Source organism: Gorilla gorilla, chromosome 20 (genome assembly GCF_029281585.2).
Source record: "Gorilla gorilla gorilla isolate KB3781 chromosome 20, NHGRI_mGorGor1-v2.1_pri, whole genome shotgun sequence".
In the NCBI taxonomy this organism is placed as follows: Eukaryota; Metazoa; Chordata; class Mammalia; order Primates; family Hominidae; genus Gorilla; species Gorilla gorilla.
In genome coordinates, this window is record NC_073244.2 from 13,655,592 (window position 1) to 13,677,641 (window position 22,050).

The window sequence follows — 22,050 nt, forward strand, 5'->3', positions numbered from 1 at the left end:
ATGTGAGCGGAGGCAATGGCTGATTTAGTAGTTGACAAATCTAAAAGGAGCCAAGGATTAAGCCCTAAAGTGGGAAAATGTTATAATTGTGGAAAAACTGGACATTTTAAAAAAGAATGCCGCCAGATCTCAGGACAGAAAGGATCTTATAATGCAGTACCCCCCTCAGTGGAAAAAACGCGAGGACTTTTATTTACTTTCATTTACCCAATAAAATGTGAAGGGCTTTAAAGCTCAGGGCCCTTGTTCAGTAGAAGCAAGAAGCCCCCTGACCTCTTTTTCCAAATATACTTTTTTGTCTTTATCTTTATTCCTGCATTCATCATCCCCTGTTCACTACAACCGGGATCAAGGTCAGTGACAGTTGCCGACAACCTTTGGCATTCCTTGGCTTGCAGACCCTTTGCTTGACTCTCTGCCTCTTTTGTCACGTGGTTTTCTTCCCTCTTGCCCTTTTACATAATCTTCTCTCTGTACCTTTCTCCTCCTCATATAAGGACATGGTGATACTGGATTAGGGACCACTCTCATGACCTTACCACAATGTAGTTACATCAGCAAAGACCCTATTTCTCGGCCGGGCACGGTGGCTCACATCTGTAATCCCAGCACTTTGGGAGGCTGAGGCAGGTGGATCACCTGAGGTCAGGAGTTCGAGACCAGCCTGACCAACATGGAGAAACCCTGTCTCTACTAAAAATACAAAATTAGCTGGGCATGGTGGCACACGCCTGTAGTCCCAGCTACTCAAGAGGCTGAGGCAGCAGAATCACTTGAACCCGGGAGACAGAGGTTGCAATGAGCCGAGGTCTCACCGCTGCACTCCAGCCTGGGCAACAGAGTGAGACTCCATCTCAAAAAAAAAAAAAGACCGTATTTCCCAATTTTAAAGTTCACATTCACAGATACCAGAGGTTAGGCATTCAGCATGTCTTTTTGGGAGCTATAAACCAACCCACTAAACCGCGGACATCTTTATTTGTTCTTCATTTTACCTAAAATGTTTCTCATATTTTAGTATAATGTAAGATATTTCTGTAGGATCCCAGAAATTACCACTTCTCAAATTAAGAAAGCTTTATTCTGTTCTCTCTTTATTAAGCATTTATTTTTTGTGCCTGTCTTCGTTTTTAAATGAATAATGGGTATTGAATAGATATATCTCATAAATGTAATGTAGACAGGACAAAAACAAGTTATGGAAGGATATAGACCATGCAGTAACACTCCTGTAAAGTTTTCAGATGTGCAAAACAAACCAACATAGGTCAGACATGGCGGCTCATGCCTGTAATCCCAACACTTTGGGAGGCTGAGGTGGGTGGATCACCTGAGGTCAGGAGTTCAAGATCAGCCTGACCAATATGGTGAAACCCCGTCTCTACTAAAAATACAAAAATTAGCCAGGTGTGGGGGAGTGTGCCTGCGGTCCCAGCTATTCAGGAGGCTGAGACAAAAGAATTTCTTGAACCTGGGAGGCAGAGGTTGCAATGAGCCGAGATTGTACCACTGCACTCCAGCCTGGGTAACAGAGTGAGACTTCTTCTCAAAAAAAAAAAATCCAAAATATTGTCCTTGGGTACATGCATAATTATTTTAAATAGGATAAACACCAAGTTTGGGGGGGCAGTTACCTTGGGGAGGGGAATAGGAGCAGGGTGGGGTACAAGGGACCTCCACTCTATTTGTTATGATTTGTTACGTGATGATGCTTTACTTTTAAGGTGATCTGAAATACATGAAGATGTCAAAACTTGAAAAAGCCGAGTGAAAGGCATAGCGTTTATGTTTGTTTCTACATACCTCTTTGCATGCTTCATAATAAAAAAGCAAAGCCAAAATTCAGAGCAACAACCAATGTGCCACATGCCCTTTGCAGTGGGCTGGCTTCCCTGGTTACAGCAACCCTCTCATCTCTGCAGAGAATGGAAACCAGAGTGGTCATGGCCTTGGAGCTGAATCTTGTGACTTTCACCTTCTTCCCACATTCGTCCAAACCTCTTGTCCCTGCTCTTCAGGTCCTTGTATGATGTGACCCTGCTGACACCCTAGCCCCAGATGACTGCCCCTGAATTAGTCTCAGCTTCTCCAACCTGTTCCCTTATCCTCTATTCTTGCATGTGCTGATACCGTATTGAGAACGTTCTTTAATGTTATTTATCTCCTCTGGAATAATTCTGACTCCCTCCTCAAGCATCACCTCCTCCAGGAAGCCCTCTCGGATCCTCCAGGCTCAGCCAGTGTCTCCAGTTGTCCTCACAGTCTCCTGTACTTCCCAAGCTCAACATATTGTCTTCAAATTCCCTGGTTACATGTTCCCCACTCGCCTGAGAAACAGGCCTCCCTTCCTTGTCCTGGGCCAGGGATAGAGGTGGAGGTCTGCTGCCTCCTTCTAGGACCTCTCTTCTGCTCTCAGTTACCCCGCAGCGAGGTCTGGGCACAGGACATTGATGGGCAGCCTTCTGGCTTCCTCACTAAGCTGGACAGCTCCGCCCTGGCTTGCCAAGGCAGCTTCAGCCACAGGTGTATCCAGCAGAGCCTCTATCCCCTCCATAAGGTCTGATGAAACACTGCCATCTAAATCGTTTCCCCAGAACACATTCCTATGGTTGCCCTGGACAGAGATTGTGCAATCCTTGCAGTTTTTCTGATTTCCTCCCTTTGAGCACCTGTCCCTAAAAGCCTCAGAATGAAGAGGGCGTGCCCTCCAAAAAGTTCTGCCCTACGGTTAAGCCTGCTGCTAAGTCAGCTTTCAGCTATCCGTTTCTGATGATGAAAGCAAGATGAGTCAGATGGTTTGGGAACAACGGAACTTCTAGAAAGAAGAGTCTAGGAAGCTAAGTTTTGTTAACCCTTCAGCGTCTCCTAAGCACTGCTAACTTTTAATGTTTAACCCTTCCTCCTCCCTCTGTACCATAGACATCCATTCTGATGTGTTTGATACATGCCCTTACATTAGTTTTTTAAGGAAAATATGCTTACATTTGCCTTTCTTATTGCTATAAATTTATGGTGTACAGGTGTAATCTTGTTGCATGCATAGATTTCATAGTAGTGAAGTCATATCCTTAATGTTTATACATACTTGGAGTGTGTGTGTGTGTGTGTGTGTGTGTGTGTGTGTGTGTGTGTGTTATTGAATCAAATCATTTCTGCTTCTCCCAGCTCTAGGCTACTGAGAATCTGGACTGCTGCTGCCTGTACAACGAGTTGATTACGATTTGTTTCATGTGTGTACTCACTACACTTTACTTACTCTTTGCCTGCTCAGAGTCTTGTAGGTTACCCCCAACTCTGCTACTGTAAACAACACTGTGTTGAACATCCTTATAAATGCCCTTGGAGAAACCTTCTCTAAAAAGTATCTCTTTTTAAAATATCAGAGGGTATATGCCACCTGTATTTCACTACATACTTCCAGACTGTTTTCCAAATTACTGAACTAATTTATACTTCCACCAGCAGTGAGCAACAGTTCCCACTTCCTCACATCTTCACCAACACTTAATACTATGCATCTTTTTAATGGTTGCGATTTTAATTGGTATAAGGTGGTACCTCATTATTTTTTCTACAATTAAGTAGACATTAAACTTTCCTGAAATATGTGCTCAATCTTTGGCTTCTTCTATGAATTGCCTTTTCATTCCCCTGGCCCATTTTTCTATTGATTTTTGTGTATGGGTGTTTCTTTGTTTGTTTTGTTTTGTTTTTTGTTTTTCTTGAGACAGAGTCTTGCTCTGTCACCCAGGCTGGAGTGCAGTGGTACAATCTCAGCTCACTGCAACCTCCTCCTCCCGAGTTCAAGCGATTCTCCAGCCTCAGCCTCCTGAGTAGCTGGGATTACAAGTGTGTTCCACCATACCTGGCTAATTTTTGTATTTTTAGTAGAGAGAGGTTCCACTATGTTGGCCAGGCTGATCCTGAACTCCTGACTTCAAGTGATCCACCCGCACCAGCCTCCCAAAGTGCTGGGATTACAGGCATGCGCCACCATGCTCGGCTGTCTTTTTTTTTTTTTTTTAATTTGCAGAAGTAGTTTTGCATATTCCTGGAATAAATTGCTTTTTTATTTTATAAGCAGCAATTATCTCCCCCCGTCTGCTACTCACCTGTTAATTCTATCTACTATGTCCTTGATTTAACGGAGATTCTTTTTTTTTTTTTTTTTTTTTTATTTTTATTTTTTATTTTTATTTTTTATTGATCATTCTTGGGTGTTTCTCGCAGAGGGGGACTTGGCAGGGTCACAGGACAACAGTGGAGGGAAGGTCAGCAGATAAACAAGTGAACAAAGTTCTCTGGTTTTCCTAGGCAGAGGACCCTGCGGCCTTCCGCAGTTTTGTGTCCCTGGGTACTTGAGATTAGGGAGTGGTGATGACTCTTTTTTTTTTTTTTTTTTTTTTGAGACAGAGTCTCGCTCTGTCGCCCAGGCTGGAGTGCAGTGGCGCGATCTCGGCTCACTGCAAGCTCTGCCTCCCGGGTTCACGCCATTCTCCTGCCTCAGCCTCCCGCGTAGCTGGGACTACAGGCGCCCGCCACCACGCCCGGCTAATTTTTTGTATTTTTTAGTAGAGACGGGGTTTCACTGTGTTAGCCAGGATGGTCTCGATCTCCTGACCTCGTGATCCGCCCGCCTCGGCCTCCCAAAGTGCTGGGATTACAGGCGTGAGCCACCGCGCCTGGCCTGGTGATGACTCTTAACGAGCATGCTGCCTTCAAGCATGTGTTTAACAAAGCACATCTTGCACCGCCCTTAATCCATTCAACCCTGAGTGGATACAGCACATGTTTCAGAGAGCACAGGGTTGGGGGTAAGGTCACAGATCAACAGGATCCCAAGGCAGAAGAATTTTTCTTAGTACAGAACAAAATGAAAAGTCTCCCATGTCTACCTCTTTCTACACAGACACGGCAACCATCTGATTTCTCAATCTTTTCCCCACCTTTCCCCCCTTTCTATTCCACAAAACCGCCATTGTCATCATGGCCCGTTCTCAATGAGCTGTTGGGTACACCTCCCAGACGGGGTGGTGGCCAGGCAGAGGGGCTCCTCACCTCCCAGTAGGGGCGGTCGGGCAGAGGCGCCCCTCACCTCCCAGACAGGGCGGCTGGCCGGGCGGGGGGCTGACCCCCCCCCACCTCCCTCCTGGACGGGGCGGCTGGACGGGGCGGCTGGCCGGGCGGGGGGCTGACCCCCCCACCTCCCTCCCGGACGGAGCGGCTGGCCGGGCAGAGGGGCTCCTCACTTCCCAGTAGGGGCAGCCGGGCAGAGGCGCCCCTCACCTCCCGATGGGGCGGCTAGCCGGGCGGGGGGCTAACCCCCCCACCTCCCTCCCGGATGGGGCGGCTGGCCAGGTGGGGAGCTGACCCCCCCACCTCCCTTCCGGGCGGGGCGATTGGCCGGGCGGGGGGCTGACCCCCCCACCTCCCTCCCGGACGGAGCGGCTGGCCGGGCAGAGGGGCTCCTCACTTCCCAGTAGGGGCGGCCGGGCAGAGGCACCCCTCACCTCCCGGACAGGGCGGCTGGCCGGGCGGGGGCTGATCCCCCCACCTCCCTCCCGGACGGGGTGGCTGGCCGGGCAGGGGCTGACCCCCCCCACCTTCCTCCCGGATGGGGCAGCTGGCCGGGCAGAGGGGCTCCTCACTTCCCAGTAGGGGCGGCCGGGCAGAGGCGCCCCTCACCTCCCGGACAGGGCGGCTGGCCGGGCGGGGGGCTGACCCCCCCACCTCCCTCCCGGACGAGGTGGCTGCCGGGCGGAGACGCTCCTCACTTCCCAGACAGGGGTGGCTGCTGGGCGGAGGGGCTCCTCACTTCTCAGACGGGGAGGCTGCCAGGCAGAGGGTCTCCTCACTTCTCAGACGGGGCGGCGGGGCAGAGATGCTCCTCACATCCCGGACGGGGCGGCAGGGCAGAGGTGCTCCCCTCATCTCAGACGATGGGCGGCCGGGCAGAGACGCTCCTCATTTCCCAGATGTGATGGCGGCCGGGAAGAGGCGCTCCTCACTTCCTAGATGGGATGGTGGCCGGGCAGAGACGCTCCTCACTTTCCAGACTGGGCAGCCAGGCAGAGGGGCTCCTCACATCCCAGACGGGGCGGCGGGGCAGAGACGCTCCTCACTTCCCAGACGGGGTGGCGGCCAGGCAGAGGCTGCAATCTCGGCACTTTGGGGGGCCAAGGCAGGCGGCTGGGAGGTGGTTGTAGCGAGCCGAGATCACGCCACTGCACTCCAGCATGGGCGCCATTGAGCACCGAGTTAACGAGACTCCGTCTGCAATCCTGGCACCTCGGGAGGCCGAGGCTGGCAGATCACTCGCAGTTAGGAGCTGGAGACCAGCCCGGCCGACACAGCGAAACCCCGTCTCCACCAAAAAAATACGAAAACCAGTCAGGCGTGGCGGTGCGCGCCTGCAATCGCAGGCATTCGGCAGGCTGAGGCAGGAGAATCAGGCAGGGAGGTTGCAGTGAGCTGAGATGGCAGCAGTACCGTCCAGCTTCCGCTCGGCATCAGAGGGAGACTGTGGAAAGAGGGAGAGGGAGAGGGAGGGGGAGGGGGAGGGGGAGGGGGAGAGGGAGAGGGCTTAACGGAGATTCTTAATTTCGATATAGTCAAATGTATCTTTTCTTCTCCTTTGCTGTGGGATCAACTTCAAGAAGTTTTTCTCAACTCTAGGCCACAAAGACAAGTGCCTACTTTTTCTTCAATTAGCCTAACTGTTTTGTTTTTTATCATTAGCTCTGAGATGCTGCTGAATTCCAGATTTGTATATGTTGTAAAGGAGGAGTTTTTTTCTCCATATACTGAACCAGTTTTCTCAAAATCTTGTTCTACATAATCCAATTGTATTATATTCTTTCCGTTTAATCTAGTTGCCTCCTTCTACACCAACACCACACTATTTTTTAAATTAATGTTTTATCAAAATATGATTTACAATCTGGTAGGGCGAGTCTTCCTATATTAACTTTTTTTCCCTAAAGTGGCTTGCAATTCATAAAAAATTTATTCCTCCACATAAATTTTAGGATAAGTTTGTTAAGGTCCTCAAAGGAATTGAGATGGAATTTATATTCAGTTTGTAGTTAATTTGTAGATAAAATTGTGAAGGATTGGTACCTTTATGGATTTTTTTGTTTTTGTTTGTTTGTTTACTTTGAGATGGAGTCTCGCTCTGTCACCCAGGCTGGAGTGCAGTGGCACAATCTTAGCTCACTGCAACCAACCTCTGCCTCCCGGTTCAAGCAATTCTCCTGCCTCAGCCTCCAGGGTAGCTGAGATTACAGGCGCCCACCACGCCTGGCTAATTTGTATTTTTAGTAGAGACGGGGTTTCACCATGTTGGCCAGGCTGGTCTCGAACTCCTGACCTCAGGTGATCCACCTGCCTCAGCCTCTCAAAGTGCTGGGATTACACGTGTGGGCCACTGCGCCTGGCTGGCCCTTTTATGTTAATTCCTCTGACCTCTGGAAACATTAGCTATCTTTATCCAAATCCTTTTTACAGTATTCTCTAATTGAATTTAAATTTTTTTCTCTGCAAATATGTCTTGTGCATTTTTATTTTATTTTATTTTACAGAGTCTTCCTCTGTTACCCAGCTAGAGTGCAGTGGCACTATCATAGCTCACTACAGCCTGGAGCCTCAAACTCCTGGGCTCAAGTGATCCTCCCACCTCAGTCTTCAGAGTAGCTGGGACTACAGGCGCATGCCACTACATTTGACTAATTTTTGTATTTTTTGTAGAGAGGAGGGCCTCACCATGTTGCCCAGGCTGGTCTTGAACTCTTGGGCCCAAGCGATCTACCCGCCTCAGCCTCCCAAAAGGCCGGGATTACAGGCATGAGCCACCGCACCTGGCCTCTGGTGCATTCTTTATTGATTCTTAGATACACGATAATTTGAGTTGTTATTTTAGAGGCTTTATTTTTCATTAACTTTCTAGTTTGTTGTTTCTATTAATTTTAGTAATATAATCACTCTGTGCAAATGCTCTTCGTAGTTGCAATCTTTACATTTATTCCTCTATGTAGGTGATAATATTATTTTTTTTTTTTTTGAGGCGGAGTCTCGCTCTGTCCTCGAGGCTGGAGTGCAGTGGCGCGATCTTGGCTCACTGCAAGCTCTGCCTCCCAGGTTCACGCCATTCTCCTGCCTCAGCTTCCCGTGTAGCTGGGACTACAGGCGCCCGCCACCATGCCCGGCTAATATTTTGTATTTTTAGTAGAGATGGGGTTTCACCGTGTTAGCCAGGATGGTCTCGATCTCCTGACCTCCTGATCCGCCCACCTCAGCCTCCCAAAGTGCTGGGATTACAGGCGTCAGCCACCGCGCCCGGCTGGTGATAATAATATTTTAAAATACCTGGCACATGGCAGGTATTCAATGTTTGTTGAAAGAATGCATGAACATTGAGAGTTTTTGATGAACCTGAGATGGTTCTGGGTAGACATGCGTAACTTCATTGTTTCTCGGTGTTTCTTTGAGAGAAGCCCCGTCACTGTACTCTTTTCAGGGTTGGTAAAAGAAAACTGGGGCTTCTAGGCTGGCCTCCGTGGCTCACACCTGTAATCCCAGCACTTTGGGAGGTCAAGGAAGGCGGATCACCTGAGGTCAGGAATTCGAGACCAGCCTGTCCAACACGGTGAAACCCCATCTCCACTAAAAATACAAAAATTAGCCAAGCGTGGTGGCACGCACCTGTAATCCCAGCTACTCGGGAGGCTGAGGCAGGAGAATCGCTTGAACTTGGGAGGCGGAGGTTGCAGTGAGCCGAGACTGCACCACGGCACTCCAGCCTGGACAACAGAGGGAGACTCTGTCTCAAAAGAAAAAAAGAAAAAGAAAGTTGAGGCTTCCTGAAGCTACACACTGCACACCCCCATCCGCCACCCACCGAGTGGTAGAGTCCTGCAGCTCAGCAGACCACGTCCTCAACAAAACCTGTTTGCTCTCTTCTGGCACAGAGGGAGTGAATCAAGGTCAGGTTCAGACCCAGCCTCTGAGGAGGGACCTGAACTGGCCTGGGGAGCTACGCCTTGGGGGCTTTCTCAGGAGCCAGCAGGGGTTACAATTTGGTCGGGTCCAGTGTGTCCCTCTCAGGCGGAAACCCAGCCCCAGGCCCATAAGAGAGGGGTCCAAGCTCCAAAGAGAAGCCTCCAGCACCAGCCTGGGGATGGAGTTGCAGCGACGAGGACCGGGAGGCTGGAACTACCTCACCTCGAGCCCAGCTCAGCCCAGCCCAGCCCAGAAAGGGCCCAACCCTTGTGATTGGTCCAACCCTGTGATTTGTCCTTGGGTCCCTGTTGCCAGGAATCCAGACCAAGAAAATGAGAAGGAAGGAAGGGAGTGCGTAGGTCCAGTGAGGACGAGGGTGAAATTTATATCTCTGCCCAGGTCTCGGTGCCTGCACCGCCATAGACACCACCAGGTACAGCAACTGGGGCGGGAGCTACGAGGAGGTCCCCGGAGGTATGAGCAAGGAGACTGCCCCATCCCTGCCCCAGTGTCTGGGGTTTGATGGGGGAGGGGAGGGAAGAGCCAAGACGGGCCAGAGTCGTGGGTGCAAAAAAAACACCACAGAGCCAGTTGGACCAGGGGCCAATTCCAACTCTGCCACTTAGAAGCTGTGTGACCATAGGCAAGTTACTTAAGCTCTCTGAAACTCAGTTTCCTGGGAGGAACCCAGGCCTCTAGGGCTCAGTCCTGGGGGACCCAAAATGCCGTCCTTGTTCTGCCAGGGCACTGGGGACGCTGGGTGCACTGGAGCCCGAGACCCCTCTTCCTGGCCATGGCTGTCCTGGTCGCCAGTACTGTGGGCTGTGATTCTGAGTATCCTATTGTCCAAGGGTGAGTGACCCTCAATGGGAAGGGGTTGCGTCCGGCCCCCCTGGGACACAAAACCCCCATTGCATGGCGCACCAACTGCGCCCTGGCGTCCTGCTCGCGTCTGAGCGTGAGCAGAGTGTGTGTACATCTTTGGGCCGTTTGCAGTCACGCGTGTGCACATGGCGTGCACGTATGTGTGCGAGTCCCCGCGCGTTTGTCTCCCATCGGCGTGTGTGCACATCGTGTGCGCTATATGCCTGCCTGTCCGCCCGCTCTGTGGTCCCGAGTTGGGGGACCCCGCACCCCCCGGACAAGGGAAGGATTTCCGAGGCCCTGGCCTTGCCTGCAGGAGCCTCTCTCCGCAGCCTCCACGGAGCGCGCGGCGCTGCTCGGCGTGTGTGCAGAGCCGGGCGCCTGGGCCCCCGGGGCGTGTGCGGCGGGAGCGTCTGAGACCCCAGAGATGGAGTCTTGGGTGCGTGGGGGCCCTGTGGTCCCTGAGGCTGGCCCCGGGGTGGGGAAGGGAGTCCCTTGAGTCCTCCCAAGTGACCCGGCGGGCATGCGTTTTGGGATGGGGGTCGTTCCAGCCTCGAAGCAGACGGCGGCTCTGGGTGCCCTGAAGGAGGAGGTGGAAGCCTGCCACAGCTGCTGTGAAGGGGCGCAGCCCAGACTATGGGCGCAAGGGTGGGGTCTTGTGGCCGGGACGGGAGGAGGGCCGGAGGCGAGGCCTGCGGCGAGTGGGGCGGCGGGGGGCTGGTCTCCGAAGTCCCGCCCCATCCTCGCCTCCCTCGCCCCTCTCACCCCGCGGCTCCCAGGCTCGGGGACGCAGGCGCTGCTGCAGACCACGAGCGCGGAGCTTGGGGAGGCGCAGGCGAAGCTGATGGAGCAGGAGAGCGCCCTGCGGGAACTGCGTGAGCGCGGTGAGGGCCCGACGCGACCCCAGCCCTGAGCCCTGGCCGCGTCCCCCGACCCCGACCCCGACCCCGTCCTGAGTGCTGACCCCCGACACTGATCATGCACCCCGTCCTGACCCTGACGCTGCACTCTGACCTTGCCTGCTACTCCTAGCGTCAGCCACACCCGGACCCTGCCCAGTTGTAACCGTCCTTGACCCTGTGCCATCCTGGTGCCTGGCACCGAGGGTACAATGACCACGGACAGCGGTCCTGACCTTTAGCTAGTCCTGATCTTGAGCCCAACCAAAATCCCCATTCCCTTGACCCCGCAGTGACCCATGGCTTGGCTGAAGCCGGCAGGGACCGCGAGGACGTCAGCACTGAGCTGTACCGGGCGCTGGAGGCCGTGAGGCTGCAGAACAGTGAGGGTGAGGGGGGGTAGGAGGGGGTGTGGTGTAAGTGGACCCTGCCCGTGTGCGTCGCCGGATCCCCTCTTTGACCTTGGCCTGGTCCTGTAGCTCCACCCCTGAGCCCGTGGGGCCAAACCCCTACCCCCTGCATCCTCTCGGTGCGCTCTCCCTGGAAGCACTCGACCTCTCTGACCCTCGCCACCCTGCAGGTTCCTGTGAGCCGTGCCCTACGTCGTGGCTGCCCTTCGGGGGCTCCTGCTACTATTTCTCTGTGCCGAAGACCACGTGGGCAGAGGCGCAGGGCCACTGCGCCGATGCCAGCGCACATCTGGTGATGTAGGGGGCCTGGGGGAGCAGGTGCGCAGGAGGAGGCGGCGTTCACCCGAGGGGGCGTGGCCGGGAGGTGGGGCGGCGCGGGAGTGGGCAGGACGGGTCTGACTCTGCAGGCTCAGGTGTCTCCTCCTTTCTAGGACTTCCTGAGTCGTGACACTAGTGCCCTTGAATACTGGATCGGCCGCAGGGCCGTGCAACACCTGCGCAAGGTTCAGGGCTACTCGTGGGTGGACGGAGTCCCACTCAGCTTCAGGTAGGGGAAGGGCTCCTGGTGAAACCTGGGGGCCACAGGTTAGACTCTACAGTACATGTTTTGAGGCCGAGGTGGGCGGATCACCTGAGGTCAGGAGTTCAAGACCAGCATGGGAAACGTGGCGAAACCCCGTCTCTACTAAAAATACAAAAAATTAGCCGGGCATGGTGGCACACGCCTGTAATCCCAGCTAACCCGGGAGGCTGAGGCACGAGAATCGCTTGAACCCAGGAGGCAGAGGTTGCAGTGAGCCGAGGTTGCGCCGCTGCACTCCAGCCTGGGAGAACAGAGTGAGACTCCGTCTCAAAAAAAAAAAAAAAAAAGACATGCTTTGGCCAGATCTCAGGGACCCCTTGGCTGGGGCTCCATGCTTAGGGATGGGCAGGCTGGACCCTAGGAAGTGTCCTTGGGTTAAATTCTGGGCGCTAGTAAGTTATATCCCAGGTGTATACTCAGGTTAGACACTCGGAGTGTCTAGCGTCGACCCAAGCAATAAACAGGCTGGAGCCTGGGAAGGAAGTGGGGGCCCCGGGTCCATCCTTAGCTTAGATGCCCAGCATCACCTCCCCCCCGGCCATTCAACCACTGCAGCCACTGGTTACAGGGGGAACGCAATGAATTTTGGGGTGCGAGGCCTGTGTCATGATTCTGGGCATGGGGCTGTGGATCGACCCACCACGTGATGAGAAGGCTGGCCGGATCTGTGAGCAGAGGCACGGTGCTGACCCTGCCCGGTGCCCCAGAGCCGTGCCCAGTGCCCAAAGGGGTGCTGTGCACCATCCCGGCTCCTGGAACCCACTGCCAAGGATTTTCTTTTCCCCATCCACCACTGCTGAGAACCAGTCCGCCAGGCCCAGCCCTGTCCAGTGCCTGCACTCTGGGACCTCTGCTCTGACCTCATGCAGACCTAACCTAACCTTCACTGGCTCCAAAATCTCCATTTCTGGATCCCAGTGGTCTGACCCGGCCTCTCCTCCTAGCCAAGGTCAGGCAACTGAGGAATGGAGCTATTTGGTTTTCCTGCACTTTCCCGCAAAGGGGAAAATGGTACTTCCTGCAAAGCTCTCTTTGCAGCCTGGGGGAGCATCAATAAAGGTTTGAGAAATGGATCCAGCCTCCTGGCTCTGGTGAGCTCTTATTTATTTATGTATGTATGTATTTATTTATTTATTTAGAGATGGAGTCTCACTCTGTCACCCAGGCTGGAGTGCAGTGGCACAGTCTCAGCTCACTGTAACCTCCGCCTCCCAGGTTCAAGGGATTCTCGTGCCTCAGCCTCCCAAGCACCTGGGATTACAGGCGTGTGTCACCATGCCTGGCTAACTTTTTATCTTTTGGTAGAGACAGGATTTCACCATGTTGCCCAGGCTGGTCTCGAACTCCTGGACTCAAGTGATCTGTCTGCCTCAGCCTCCCAAGTAGCTGGGATTAGAGGCATGCACGACCCCACCGGACTCAATTTTGTATTTTTTATAGAGATGGGGTTTTGCCATGTTCCCCATGCTTGTCTCAAACTCCTGAGCTCAATCGATCCACCCACCTCAGCCTCCCAAAGTGCTGGGATTACAGGTGTGAACCACCACGCCCGGCCCTCTGGTGAGCTCTTCTAAGCTTCATCCCAGAAGCCCGGGTGTGAACCTTGTGAGTGACCCCTGATCTCTCTAAGTGACTTCATAGTCCTATGATGCTTCCAAACCCAGTGGGTAACCTGCACTAGGCCAGGAGGGCTTGAAGGTAGGGGCAGTTGTCCACTCAGCACTGTTAAAATTCCCAGCCCCCTGGCACAGAGTGTGGTTCAGAGGGTGCTGGGGACACAGGAACGGGTCAAACCCAGTCCTTATCCCCAGGACCTCCACATTCTGGTCTAGCTGGGCACAGGAACATGATCCGTGCATGGAGCAGGCAGCTGATGGGCATGGGGGAGCCACTTTTTGTTGGGGTCCAGCCTCAACACTACCCGTAGGTACCCAAAGTCCAGTGGTGACAAAGAATGAGAAAAGACAAGTTAAGATTTTAGGTCAGGCGTGGTGGCTCATGTCTGTAATCCCAGCACTTTGGGAGGCCGAGGCGGGTGGATCACAAGGTCAGGAGATTGAGACCATCCTGGCTAACACGGTGAAACCCTGTCTCTACTAAAAATACAAAAAATTAGCCAGGCGTGGTGGCGCATGCCTGTAGTCCCAGCTACTCGGGAGGCTGAGGCAGGAGAATGGCGTGAACTCGGGAGGCGGAGCTTGCAGTGAGCCGAGTTTGTGCCACTGCACTCCGGCCTGGGCAACAGAGTGAGACTCTGTCTCAAAAAAAAAAAAAAGATTTTAAAGCTGGTCCAGGGGGCCAGTTGCCAGAGTGAAGGCTGCAAAACACCCAGAGCTCTGGTTGCCTGATAATTTATTGAGAACGGTCTTTTGATCTAACAAGCGGCTGGTATGGGATGAAACGGTGAAGGAGGGGGAGCGTACGTCATTGGAAAGATCTGTAGCAGTAGCAGTTATATGAATTTCCTTTAAGCTAAAAGCATATGTCTAACTACGAAGATAATCTTCAACTTATCAGGCTGCAGCTGGTGGGGACTGGTTTTACAAGGAGCCAGGATGTCTGGTCACATTCCAATGCTTCAAGGGAGTTTTTCAGCCCAGAGCATTCTGTGTAAAGCCGCAGAGCAGGTCATGCTCTCTGCCCAGGGAACTTAATGGCTTGGGGAGATGATTCTCCTCAAGGGCCCCCTACTGTAGGGACCAGCCCCACAGTGTCGGTGGGTTTTTCTCCCCATGTGTGGAGATGAGAGATTGTAAAAATAAAGACACAAGACAAAGAGATAAAAGAAAAGACAGCTGGGCCCAGGGGACCACTACCACCAAGACACGGAGACCGGTAGTGGCCCCGAATGCCAGGCTGTGCTATTATTTATTGGATACAAGACAAGGGGGCAGGGTAAGGAGTGTGAGCCATCTCCAATGATAGGTAATGTCATGCGAGTCACATGTCCACTGGACAGGTGGCCCTTCCCTGTTTGGCAGCCGAGGTGGAGGGAGGGAGAGAGAGAGAGAGAGGAGACAGCTTATGCCATTATTTCTGCATATCAGAGACTTTTAGTACTTTCACTAATTTTGCTACTGCTATCTAGAAGGCAGAGCCAGGTGTACAGGATGGAACATGGAAGAGGACTAGGAGTGTGACCACTGAAGCACAGCATCACAGGGAGACGGTTAGGCCTGTGGATAACTGCAGGTGAGCCTGACTGATGTCAGACCCTCCAAAAGAGGTGGTGGAGTAGAGTCTTTTCTAAACTCCCCTGGGGAAAGGGAGACTCCCTTTCCCAGTCTGCTCAGTAGCAGGTGCTTTTTCCTTGGCACTGATGCTACCAGTAGACCATGGTCTGCTTGGCAACGGGGCATCTTCCCAGATGCTGGCATTACTGCTAGACCAAGGAGCCCTCTGGTAGCCCTGTCCGGGCATAACAGAGGGCTCATGCTCTTGTCTTCTGGTCACTTCTTACCATGTCCCTTCAGCTCCTATCTCTGTATGGCCTGGTTTTTCCTGGGTTATGATTGTAGAGTGAAGATTATTATAATATTGGAATAAAGAGTAATTACTACAAACTAATGATTAGTGATACTTTATACGTATCTATGATCTGTATCTAGTATAACTCTTGATATTTTATATATTTTATTACACTGAAACAGCTCGTGCCCTCGGTCTCTTGCCTTGGCACCTGGGTGGCTTGCCGCCCACACCCTATGGTTTTCCATAGGTGTCCTACACAGGGATGACTGACTAAACTGGCACCCCATAAACCTTTCCACCAGCACTTGCCCCCTTTTTTATTAATAACCGCCATTGCTATCATGGCTTGCTCATGGTGTCTGGCTTCTCTCCCAAGGCGTCTTCCTCACCTGTAGACTAAAAATAAACAGCATAGACAAACACAAATTAAAGCAAAGTTTGCAGCAGTTGATCCCCCAACGGTTTTAATCCATTTCAGAGGATTCAGGTCAGAGAGCCCATCAACGGTTCCATTAAAGACATCAGCACCAGGTAAGAGAGTTAAGTGGGCTTGAGATGCCTCAAAAACTTGTTCCTTTAATTTTGCTATATCCAGTGTTAAATTTTCCTTTTTTTTTTTTTTTTTTTTGAGACAGAGTCTCTCTCTGTCGCCCAGGCTGGAGTGCAGTGGTGCAATCTCGGCTCACTGCAAGCTCCGCCTCCTGGGTTCACGCCATTCTCCTGCCTCAGCCTCCCGACTAGCTGGGACTACAGGTGCCTGCCACCACACCTGGCTAATTTTTTGTATTTTTAGTAGAGACTGGGTTTCACCATGTTAGCCTGGATGGTCTCAATCTCCTGACCTAGTGATCCGACTGCCTCGGCCTCCCAAAGTGCTGGGATTACAGGCGTGAGCCACCTTTCCCTCTAAATGGTGTTTAACCTTATCCCAATGAGGCACAGAGGCATTATAAGATTGAGGAGTAATGCAAAAATCAGAAGTATTCCAATCACCCTGCATTTGTATTCTATGCTCCAAGTTCATAATTCGATCCCCCATCCCCCGTACTGTTTGACAAAGATCGTTAATTTGATTAGCTAATTTTTTATCAATTAGCGTCTGTGTATTCCAAAGCTTGGAAGGATTCTTTTGCTACTGGTTAACATAATCAACAATTTGAACAGAAGAATGTAAAGCAACACCTGTGGCTGCGGCCGTGGCGGTAACAGCAATAATGCCCACGATTATTGCTATAAGAGTAAAAATAAATCTTTGTTCTGTTTAACATTCCCTTTAGAATTTCAGTTACTATGTGTATAGAAGGGGAGGCTTCCCAAGGTCTATTAAGGGAAACAGGTATCCAAACTCCCTCTCGGCCTCTGACAAGCAAGATACTATTATTCTTATCAATTGTAGAATCAATGCAAGTGAAAAGACAACAGTCAAGACATGACATAGTTTGAGAATCAGGTAGAATATTGATTTGTCCTACTACCAACATAAAAGGAGGTTTAACACAACCCTGTAATGGGGTTGTCCAATTGGAGGTCAAAGCTACAATATATTGAAGTTTTTTACTATGGGTTTATTTTTTTTTAATTTATTTATTTATTTTTGAGAGAGTCTCGCTCTGTTGCCCAGGCTGGAGTGCAGTAGCGTGATCTCAGCTCACTGCCAGCTCCACCTCCCGGGTTCACGCCATTCTCCTGCCTCAGCCTCCTGAGTAGCTGGGACTACAGGCACCTGCCACCATGCCCGGCTAATTTTTTTTTTTTTTTTTTTTTTTGTATATTTAGAAGAGATGGGGTTTCACCGTGTCAGCCAGGATGGTCTCGATCTCCTGACCGCGTGATCCGCCCGCCTTGGCCTCCCAAAGTGCTGGGATTACAGGCGTGAGCCACCGCGCCCGGCCGGGTTTATGTTTTATATTCTCCTTTCCAAATCTGTACTGGGTTTGGACCATCATTAATTTCCACAGTTCTGGGTGTTCTGGGCCTACTGTTGGATCAATCATTTTAGGGCGTGGAGGAGCCATACTGCTGCCTTCCCAGAAGATAGGAAAGTCACCTTTTATTCTATACTTTTGGGTAGGTGCCTCTTCGGAATAGTCAACTGGGAAGCCGCGCTCTTGACATCCCTTGGGCCGTCCAGTACAATTTACTGCAAATCGCCCCTTAGGGGTCCAGTCAATGACGATTCCACAGGAGTTATTTTGTATCACCACGGCACTATTTGCAATGCAATCTTCCCAGGCCAGCTCCTCAGCTTCCTTAGACCATACTGTCAATTGTTCTGGGCATTTTTTTATTTCTTGGTCTAAATTGATTAGTAAGAATATTAGCTATACGATAGGAATTTCCTGAGGATATGACTTTAGTTTTAGATTGAAAGCTCCTTCCACTAACTATATGAATAGAGGCCTCTGATCCGTTATGCGCAGGGACATAAACCATCCAGCTTTGTTTGTCATAATCTAAACATCCTGCTGCAGGCCCCAGACATATAAGAGGAGAGCGATAACCAATGGATGCATTTATTAACATTCCTTCCTCCTCTGGACGAATAGGGCCTCGGTTATCAGTTGGTCCAGGCATCCAAACACTATCATTAACATAAACCTCAACCGGGGGTTCCAACCAAGTGACAGGCCTAATTAAAGGCGGGAATGGGCCATATGCCCAATAGGTATAATTTTGTGCTGCTGTAGCCCCATGGAGACTTACCACCATAGCAATTACTGCAATTATAGCCACCATCATGAGTGAATCCCAACTTCTGCCCCTTTTTTTGTTTTCTGTGTTAGGGTTTTTTGGTTGCAGGGCGTAGATATATGCAGCCACAGGTTTGTCAGGCGAGGAGGTCACTGCTCTTATTCCAGCTTTGCATCCCAGGATTAGTAAATAACAGAAGACAAACCTGAGTATAATTAGCAACATTTTTTTTTCCAGTCAAAGAGTGACCTGTAGTGTTACTTGGCATCTTAGTTTACTATACGTTATTAATGAGGAACCCCACTGGGGGTATGTTAATTTATTTTAGCTAAGCAGTTATGTTATTAGAAGCTGAGGGGTTGGGGGTTGTTAAAGTAACAGGGAAGAAGAAAGGTGGATTTAAGATATGAGCTTAATAGAGTGTAGTAGGTATAGGTAGTAGGCAAAGTGAGAGAATTAAAAATGAATGAATTATTTGGCTTAGTCTTCGCTTCTTCAGCACAATGTCTGGGGCCTGTGTTGTTTGTGGAAGCCGCATTTTTGAGGCTACAGTTCCTGTAGGATCTTTCTTAGGCTGGCTCGAATTTTTTCTTCTTTCCATCCTTTGATGAGGATGTAGTCTTCAGGCTGGTACTGGAAATTCTAGGAGTGGTGCCTGTGCTGAGAGACTTTTTACAATCTTTAAAGAGCAGGTTAGTGTTTTAAGAAAAACTTGTGCTTTATTTTAATGTTTAGTTTATAGAAAAACTGGATGATACCTTTTTAACTTTAGCAAATGTTTACACACAATTTTTTACAATTATCATTTTAAAACTTGCTTAGACCTTCAAAACAAAAATTATACAACCTTTCTTGCACAAATTCCTTTTTATAACATTTTTCATGACTTTCACAGACAATCTTCAACATGCCTTAACTTTCTTCTTTTTTTTTTTTTCTTTTTGAGACGGAGTCTTGCTCTGTCACCCAGACTGGAGTGCAGTGGCACGAACTCGGCTCACTGCAAACTCCGCCTCCCGGGTTCACGCCATTCTCCTGCCTCAGCCTCCCAAGTAGCTGGGACTGCAAGCACCAGCCACCACGCCCAGCTAATTTTGTGTAGTTTTAGTAGAGACGGGGTTTCACCATGTTAGCCAGGATGGTCTCGATCTCCTGACCTCGTGATCCGCCCGTCTCGGCCTCCCAAAGTGCTGGGACTACAGGCGTGAGCCACCGCGCCCAGCCAACATGCCTTAACTTTCTATGTTTTATAACTTTCCTTACTAAAGGTACATTTTTATAACTTTCTTAATATTTCCTTTCCCTTCTTCCTACTTCATTTCTTTCCTTAGTCTTTCTTTTTGTATCTTTCTCTGATTTCTGTCTCTTCTAGTCTCTCTCTTACTTTTTTCTATTTCTCTTTCTAATATACAATAATTAGATGAGTGTTGGTAACAATGGATATATGTACATATCTTAGTTTCCAAAATTTAGGGATGTGTTTAACATCTGTTTGCCACAACTGATTAGGTTCCAATCCTCTAGGGTTAACACCTGTTTAAGGAGGGAACGTGCCTGTGAGCTGGTAATCTGGGCATTGTAGGATCATTTGTTTAGCCAGTCTCTGGGCTAGTTGAAATTGTTTAGATAAGTTTCTCCAATTTTGGTGGAAAAATTGATGTGATTGGGTGGCTTGGTCAAGCAGTGATGTCATAACCTGAAGGTCTGCTTGATATTGCCATAAGCCAATGGGCCAGGCAGAGATCTGTGGGCTCAAATGTGTGTAATAAAAACAGGATGTGTACCTTGGTCCAGCAATTGCTGAAGTTGAAGAAAAAGAGGCACACAGAGTGGGCTCCAGAGCGAACTTAAGGCTGTAAAAGTTATTTAATAAATAAACAGAATACCCTCAACTCTCCGAATGCTAGTAAATTTAGATCCAGTGATTGGATTACGTGGTCTCCACCAGACTGCCGCTTTTCCATGTTTACCAGACCCATCAGTAAAAACAGTCACAGCTCCCGCCGGGCGCGGTGGCTCATGCCTGTAATCCCAGCACTTCGGGAGGCTGAGGCGGGCGGATCACGAGGTCAGGAGATTGAGACCACGGTGAAACCCCGTCTCTACTAAAAATACAAAAAAATTAGCAGGGCGTGGTGGCAGGCGCCTGTAGTCCCAGCTACTGGGGAGGCTGAGGCAGGAGAGTGGCGTGAACCGGGAAGGCGCAGCTTGCAGTGAGCCGAGATAGCGCCACTGCACTCCAGCCTGGGCGACACAGTGAGACTCCGTTTCAAAAAACAAAAACAAAACCAAAAAAAAAAACAGTCACAGCTCCTTCCGAAGGGGCATCACGAGTAATTTTCGGAGGAACCCATGTAGTTAATTTTAAGAACTGGAAAGTTTTATTTTTAGGATAATGATTATCAATACATCCAACAAATTCTGCTAAATAAACTTGACATGTAACTGAATTAATAAATGCCTGTTTAACCTGATTTTTATTTATAGGAACTATAATCTTATTAGGTTCAGTGCCACAAAGTTTAACAACTCGCATACGAGCCTGCCCAATTAAAATTGCCATCTGATCTAAATATACTGTAAGTGTTTTTATGGTATTACGTGGCAAAAAGGACTATTCAACTAAATCATTATTTTGAACAATAATCCCCGTTGGGGAGTGTGAAGTAGGGAAAACAATGAATTGTAAAGGCAAGTCTGGGTCAATCCTACTGACCTGGGCTTGCAGAATTTTTTCTTCAATTACTCTTAACTCTTTCATGGCTTCGAGTGTTAGTTCTCTTTTACTGTGTAAACTGGAGTCTCCCCTCAGTATTGAGAAGAGATTAGACATAGCATAAGTAGGAATTCCTAAGGTGGGCCGAATCCAATTAATATCGCCTAACAATTTTTGAAAATCATTTAAGGTTTATTTGGTTTTTGTTTTTGTTTTTGAGACGGAATCTTGCTCTGTCCCCCAGGCTGGAGTGCAGTGGCTTGATCTCGGCTCACTGCAAGCTCCGCCTCCCGGGTTCACGCCATTCTCCTGCCTCAGCCTCCCGAGTAGCTGGGACTACAGGCGCCCGCCACAATGCCCGGCTAATTTTTTTGTATTTTTAGTAGAGACGGGGTTTCACAGTGTTAGCCAGGATGGTCTCGATCTCCTGACCTTGTGATCCGCCCGCCTCAGCCTCCCAAAGTGCTGGGATTACAGGCGTGAGCCACTGCGCCCCGCCCATTTAAGGTTTTTAAAGCAGCTTTTCTAATTTGAACCTTTTGAGGTTTAATGCTCCATCCTGTACTTGCATTCCCAAATACTGAAAAGGAGTGGTTGTTTGAATTTTGTCAGATGCTTTAAGCAATCCAGCGTTTGTAATTGCCTTTTGCAAAGATGAATAACATTGAATAAGTTGGCCTCTATTTTTTGCTGCACAAATCTGGAAATTGATCTCTAACAGGCTGGATAGTTCTGCCTACAAAAGTCTGACAAATTGTGAGACTGTTTAACATACCCCGAGGTAAAACCTTCCAATGATATCTGGCTGCAGGTTCTTTATTATTAACGGCAGGGATGGTAAAGCCAAATTTTTCGAAATCTGCCTCTGCTAAAGGAATTGTAAAAAAAAAGCAATCTTTTAAATCTATAATAACAAGCGGCCAGTCTTTAGGGATTATAATGGGGGATGGGAGCCCTGGTTGTAAAGCTCCCATCGGTTGAATAACAGCGTTGACCGCTAGTAAATCGGTCAGCATGCGCCATCTGCAGGACTTTTTCTTCATTACAAATACTGGGGAATTCCAAGGAGAAAAAGTGGGTGAAACATGTCCTTTTTCTAGTAATTCTTTAACTATTTCTTAAAGCGCCCCCAATTTTTCCTTAGGGAGCGGCCACTGTTCGACCCAGACAGGGCGCTGGGTCATCCATTTTTAAGGGAAATTGCTCCTTCACGGTAATGAACGGCAGGGCGAGCCTGAATTTTAATTAACTGGTGCTGAGCCTGAATCATCCCTTTACCGTAATTAACGGCAGGTTTTGCAACAATGGGCGCGGCGAACCGTGTCTCAGGCTCCCATGCCCGCAATTCACAAGGCTTAGGCGCGGGTGGCCATTCCGGAGCTTCCCCTGAGGGTGCGGTAGGTTGGACTGTCTCTTTCA

At 49.9% G+C, this 22,050-nt stretch overlaps 1 pseudogene; it reads left to right on the top strand.

Annotated features, from left to right (window-relative positions):
* The first annotated feature begins 8,451 nt into the window (after positions 1–8,451).
* LOC101129295 (C-type lectin domain family 4 member G-like) lies at positions 8,452–12,818 on the top strand (annotated as a pseudogene).
* Positions 12,819–22,050: the final 9,232 nt, after the last annotated feature.